This window comes from Trachemys scripta, chromosome 5 (assembly GCF_013100865.1).
Source record: "Trachemys scripta elegans isolate TJP31775 chromosome 5, CAS_Tse_1.0, whole genome shotgun sequence".
Classification (NCBI taxonomy): Eukaryota; Metazoa; Chordata; order Testudines; family Emydidae; genus Trachemys; species Trachemys scripta.
The window spans coordinates 120793893-120799892 of NC_048302.1; the positions used below are offsets into that span (position 1 = coordinate 120793893).

General features: G+C 39.9%; 1 protein-coding gene across 7 annotated transcripts in view; it reads right to left on the reverse strand.

Moving 5' to 3' along the window:
• RNF4 (ring finger protein 4) overlaps window positions 1–6000 on the reverse strand; it is a 39760-nt gene that overhangs the window by 23370 nt on the left and 10390 nt on the right. For 4 of the 7 annotated variants that reach the window (XM_034770991.1, XM_034770995.1, XM_034770989.1 and 1 more), the window contains exon 2: window positions 5113–5181. The exons of the other annotated variants lie outside the window; for them this stretch is intronic. The gene's annotated coding sequence lies outside the window, so the exon portion shown is untranslated. The remainder of the gene's footprint in view (window positions 1–5112; window positions 5182–6000) is intronic. 7 annotated transcript variants of the gene reach the window in all.

Sequence of the window (6000 nt, forward strand, 5' to 3'; positions counted from 1 at the left end):
ATAAAAATTCAGTTGCATAAGCTTATAGTTTCCTGTTATGTTTACTGGTAGCTTCTTCACAATGGGTAAGATATTTTTTCTCCTCTATACACTACTCCTATGACTCAAACAGCAAAGTACCAGAGCCTTACAAACCAAGGATAAAAATGCAGCATTATGATTTATCTTTAGTACTTCACCAGTGCTACACAAGTTTTCATAACAGCAAAGTGGAGAAGCATTGCTACAACAGTCAAAGGTTAATTTTTTGGCAAGTGTCTTATTTGATAAAGTTCTCTGAACACAGATTAATAGTATACAGCTTTTCCATTTACAGACGCAAACCCTACAGTTAAGGTTACATATGGAATCTCATACAATTACAACCCCATTCTCTCTCATAATGTTGAAAAAAAAATTTCTTTGGGGCTACAACTTTTCTTGCTTGGTTTTAACCCAGAGATGACTCATTCCAGAAAGTCTGAATTTTTAGCTATCTGAGTTACAGGAAAGATTAGGAAAGAGAGAGAGAAGAAAGGAGAATGGGTTTTCTGCTTTGAGACATAAGAGATTGTTTTTTGTCCACCAATAACTTATAGGTGGGCAGCAGAGCTCCAAACTTGCCGAGTTTGGAGCAGAATCTCACTGGTATCGTTTCCCTCACCACCTCCTCCAATATATTTGTCACTCTCTCATGACACGTAAGTATCTTGCTTTGAGAGCACTGGGAAAGGTGGGTTCTTGACCACATCTCTCTGCCAAACGTGGTTCCACTGAAGGTGGCTAGAAGCTAAACATAAATAATGGGGCGTTTTCTGCACCTTGGCCAATCATATCAATAGCTGTGATCATGATGGTTATGAACTGGCCAGAGTGCTGAGAACGTAGTAAAAGTTACAGATTAGAAAAGCCAGTTGCAGTTTGCCAGAGGGAGAGGAGCATTCGAGTCTATATATTCCTTGCACAAATTCAAAAAGCCATTTTGAAGTCCTCTCTGATTAGGCTGCTCCTAAAACAATCTGCATAATCTCTTGGAAGGCTGTGGCCTCTCCCTCACTAGGGCCTGGCTAACTCACAAAAGAGAAGAGCTGGTTTATGCACAGTTTTGCTGTTTGATGCTGAAAATTAGAAATTCAAGTTTTGTCTGCCCTGGAAGACTAACGGATTACCAGAGAATAATTCATGACACCGGAAAAATCCATGAAAATTAAACCTGATTAACTGAAGAGTGGTGTTTTTTAAAATTCTATTTAAAAGACTTTTATTTAACTTTTTTTTTTTTTTAAAAAACCACAAATGTCTACAACAAACAGTTGAAAGAAAAAACTGAGCAGCATGCATTCAACTAAGGGCCAAGAATGCTAATAACCCTAAGCAGAAAAATGTCTTTAAAAACCCACTTTTGTCTGTTTATATATCAGAAAGAAACAAGTGTACAACCCCAAATTCTCTTTTGCGGGTCATCTTCAATATCAGAAGAAATGTAAAATTGTGGGTATAAACAAGTTCAGACTGGAGATTTTAGGATCTCAGAATTTGCTGAATGGAGCAAAGATTCCCAACTTCTTGTTAAAAAACAAAACAAAAACAAAACAAACCACCTCTCTTCTGCAACAATCTCTGAACTATATATATGATTCTCGGCTGCCTGGTTTATTCAGATTTGCAGAAAGCCATCTACCTCTAAGCATTAGATGGTAGCATGAACTCACTCTGTTTGCTTTAAGGAATAATCTCAAAAGGATCAGGACTATTCAAATTAGTGAAAAGAATAATCTGTAATACGATTTTATAAAATAATATATGGCACAGGAAAGATTGATTGGGTGCATCTATAGTGGGAAAACCAAGGCCAAGATTTAAAGCAGTGGGTACCTGAAGTTTCAGAGCAGCAGCCATGTTAGTCTGTATCCGCAAAAAGAACAGGAGTACTTGTGGAACCTGAGAGACTAACAAATTTATTAGAGCATAAGCTTTCGTGGACTACAGCCCACAAGTAGCCTGATTTTCAATAATGCTAAGCACCTAACAGTGCCTATTAACTTCAATGGGAGCTGCTAAGTACTCAGCACCTTTTAAAGTCAGCAAGTGACTAAAAATGGATTTTTATTTTTTTTTAAAAAGCCTATACTTTTAAGCTGCTGTTACTAAAAGTTTTGACATAAGAACAGCCATACTGGGTCACACCAAAGGTCCATCTATCCCAGTATCCTGTCTTCTGACAGTGGCCAAAGCCAGATGCCCCAGAGGGAATGAACAGAACAGGTAATCATCAGGTGATCCATCCCCTGTTGCCCATTCCCAGATTCTGACTTTTGGCCTAAGGGAAAGCTGAGAAAACTAAAGTTTAAGAGACTGCATATATAACCCACAGAGTTAATTGTAATGAGATGTCATAGTAAAGAACTTAAAAAGCAAGATTACATTCTAATATTCATTCTAATATCCAATACTAGATAAGAGGACAATTCATAATGGATATTAATGCTCACAATGCATGACAGACTATCAGTTTTCCCCATAGGCCTGTTATTGCCAAACTGACCATTGTGCTGTATTATTTTTAGGTCCAGAAGGATTACATTTTTTAATCCATAAGTGTTAATTTCACTGTACACACAAACTGATGGGAAAAAAATACTTCTACCAATAATTGAAATTTATAAATAGGCAAAGAAAGAAAAATGCTGCTTGAGAACTTACTGAAGTTTTATTTAAGGCTATTTACTTTGTATATTTTGACATATGTTGACAATTTGTGTTTTAAAGGTCATAAAGTTTTAACGCTGAGTCTCAATGTCAACTGTTATTTAATATTAGGGTACTTTTATACCACCCACATTACAGCATGGCCACGTCAGCGCTGTGATGTAGGCAGTGTCGACACGCTTTATCACCGGGGGAAGAGCTCTCCCGGCGATTTAAAAACACCTCGAATGAGAAGTGGTAGCTTTATTGTCTATACTGGTGCTTTTCAATGCTAAAACTTTTGTCGCTCAGGAGTGTGTTTTTTCACACCCCTGAGCGGCAAAAAGTTTTAGCGCTGAAAGTGGCAGCATAGACACCACCTTAGAGAAACACGGTAGGTGAGGTAACAGATCTCGTCCTTCGATCTAGAAAAGGTACACAGCATCTCAGCTAAATACAAGGTGGAACAGATTGTTTAGCGTTACTAGTTAATGCACATTTCAAGGGAACATTTAAGGGGAAGTGGCCCGTTAACACCCCTCCAGTCATATGGAGGAAAAGGATGGGGGGGGAGGAAGCTAGCTGGGGTGTGAGGGGATGGTTGGGTTGTTAGTGGTTTATAGCTTGTTGTAATAAGCCATAAACCCAATGTCTTTATCCAACAGAGAAGATTGCATCATAGAACAGACCACCCAAATACACAGAGAAAACTTGCTTAATAAGAAATAAAAACCCCTCCAACCCCTAGTTGTCACTGAACACCCCACACTACAACCCAAATAGCTACAACCCATCCTCAATGGGGACCCCATCCTGAAAGTAATCTTTCCTGAACCATCTCTTCTGGCCTTCAAACAACACCTTAGCCTCTCCAAGCTCCTCATCAGAAGCAAGCTCCCTGCAGACCAGGACACACAAACTCCAAGCCGCATCAGACCCTGCCAGAACAGATGCAAAACCTGCAGACATCTCCACTGCTACAATGATCAACACCTCCCACAACACACATTTCCAAGATTCATGGGTCCTACATATGCGTATCACATACGGTGTGCCTCATCCAGTGCACTAAATGCCCCGATAACAACTGTGGGGTCAGGCCAGGCAGTCACTACTTGTTTTCTATGAACTCACAGGAAAATTATGATTAAAGAGGTGTTAACAGGCCACCCAATGACTAGAGGGGTGTTAACAGGCCACTTCACCTCAGATGGTCCCTTAAATATGCGTCAGCTAGTTATGCTAAACAATCTGTTCCGTCTTTTACTTAGCTGTGACACTGAGTATGTTTCCCTGAAGAAAGGGAGAGATCTGTGTAAGCTCGGAAGCTTGTCTCTCTCACCAACAGAAGTTGGTCCAATAAAAGTTATTACCTCACCCCGCTTGTCTCTCATATCCTGGGACCAACACAGCTACAACACCACCGTGTACAACAATGAAAGTTATTAAATATTGTCTGACCCTTAGTATTTTCTGCAACTATGAAAATAAATTGATAAAAATTAAAAAATGCTTAAACATAAAAAATAAGTTTCTGCCAACCCTAGTTATGTTCTTAAAAAACACCACACACACCCCTGCCCACTGAAGCATCTGCAACTGCCCAGCAGAAGAGATAGACCATTGGTCAACAGACAACTACTACATTCTCAATTTTACTGCCTTCATGAGCACTTTCAATGGCAACTTTAAACTCAGTTTCTTCCTTTCATAACAAGGAAGAGAGGTGGAGGGGAAGTTAAATGTGAAGAATTATGACCCCAATCCTGCAAAGACACATGTACCCACTTATAGGGGACTGCTCATAGTGTGGGATTACTTGGTATGTAAGATTTACACACATGCATAACTTTTGAAGAATTGGTGCCTAGGTTAATAACTAAGAAGAGAACATCTTCAAGTGGAGTTTTACTAGAATTTTCTAGTGGTCTGGTTTGTAGCTTGTGGGGGCCCTAAGGATTCCATTATTACTACTCTGTGGGAAGGGCTTTCCTGGATATTTTAATACTGTACAGTCTCTCTCCATTCTTTTCCACCAGCAATGTTTTCTTGGGGTCCACTCAAGAAGTTATTGCATCAGGGCCAGGATTAGGTTAAAGAAAACTGATAAAAGGAGGCTACAGCTAAAAAGGTCACTTGGTGGCTACATTGTATTACTGGGGTCATTAAATATTGTGTATGTTTTATTCTGGGGTTGAAGCTACATATATTTGTGGGACTAAATAAATTTTCCTTAGAAGTATTTGGGAAGGCAAGTAGTAGGCTGCATGATGTCTTTGTAGTTTCACACAGGGCAGGGACTACTGCTCACACATTAGAGTAGCTTCACAAAGCACCATTTTAGTGAAAGTCATTTGAGATCCCTGTGCCTCCAATTGGGGAAAATACTCTGAAGTGTACACTAGGGTCCAGGAGGAAGATTACATGCAGTCTCCAACAACATACCTGTCACAAAAGGATTCAGGACACTAGCCCCCTTTACAAAGATAAAGTACTTCAAATAAAAATGCATATCTAGAAAAAAGAAAAAAGATACAATGAATTTTAGCTTTGTCCCAGGTCAAAGAGTTAAAGAAATTAACTGATGCAGAAAACCCACAAAACAACCTAAAGTATTTTCCCCCCATAATACTTAAAAATATTGGAGAAAGTGTGTTTCAGTTTAGCATTTCTCCCCAACCCTTCTAGTTTGCAATACTAACAGGGCTGCATTTGGACAATATGGAAATAGTGGAACAGACTAGAAATAGGAATTGAATCATCTATTGTCACTGTCCAAAATGAAGAAGCCTGGGGTCAAAGCCAAAGCCCGTGGCCCACAGCAGAAGCCCGAGGGATGCAGCCCTGGGTGTCAGGGTTCAGGCCCCCCGCCTGGGGCTGAAGCTCTCGGGCTTTGGCCTCTTTCCCACCCCCTGGCTCAGACTTTGGTCCCTCCTACTAGGGTTGCATAGTAATTTGTGTTATCAGAATGGGGTTGTGGTACAATGACGTTTGAGAACCCCTGCTTTACAAATTAGGGGTCCCTTCTCTTCATTGATATTGCTGTATTTGCCAAGCTCCATGTTTGTAGACCTAATGAACACACAGGAAAAAAATTATACCTCACAGCGAACTAAAATAAGGCACAAAGTCCCCAAAGGCTATTTTTATTTGAAGTTATAAAGTGGGGTACTCTTTTGTTTTTACAGGTTTCAGAGTAGCAGCCGTGTTAGTCTGTATCCGCAAAAAGAAGAACAGGAGTACTTGTGGCACCTTAGAGACTAACAAATTTATTAGAGCATAAGCTTTCGTGGACTACAGCCCACTTCTTCGGATGCATATAGAATGGAACAT